Raw genomic sequence first — 525 nt, forward strand, 5'->3', positions numbered from 1 at the left:
TAGGGCGCGCCCCCACACTCGTGGACGGCCCGGGACTCTTCTGACCCAACTCTTTTACTCCCGGGGCTTCTTTTGGTCCATAAAAAATCGTCAAAAATTGGCACGTCCATTGGACTCCGTTTGGTATTCCTTTCCTGTAAAACTCAAAAACAAGGAAAAAACAGAAACTGGCACTGGACTCTAGGTTAATAGGTTAGTCCCAAAATCATATAAAATAACATATAAATGCATATAAAACATCCTAGATGGATAATATAATAGCATGGAACAATAAAAAATTATAGATACGTTGGAGATGTATCACCCCTGAACCAGTCTTCGATGACGATGTGTTCGATCGACACGCAGATTATCTTCGGCATTGCAAGGCAGGTTCCTCCTCCTGAATCTTTTAAGTCAGCTTCCTGCATAAAGGAGCTGTGTCCGGCTCTACATAATCAATACACCCTTAGCTACGAAGGCAAGACATCAAAACAGGAATAGTGTCTTTTACTGACAACTTTTTTGGCGAAGTGTCACACTTGA

Source organism: Triticum dicoccoides, chromosome 1A, assembly GCF_002162155.2.
Source record: "Triticum dicoccoides isolate Atlit2015 ecotype Zavitan chromosome 1A, WEW_v2.0, whole genome shotgun sequence".
In the NCBI taxonomy this organism is placed as follows: domain Eukaryota; kingdom Viridiplantae; phylum Streptophyta; class Magnoliopsida; order Poales; family Poaceae; genus Triticum; species Triticum dicoccoides.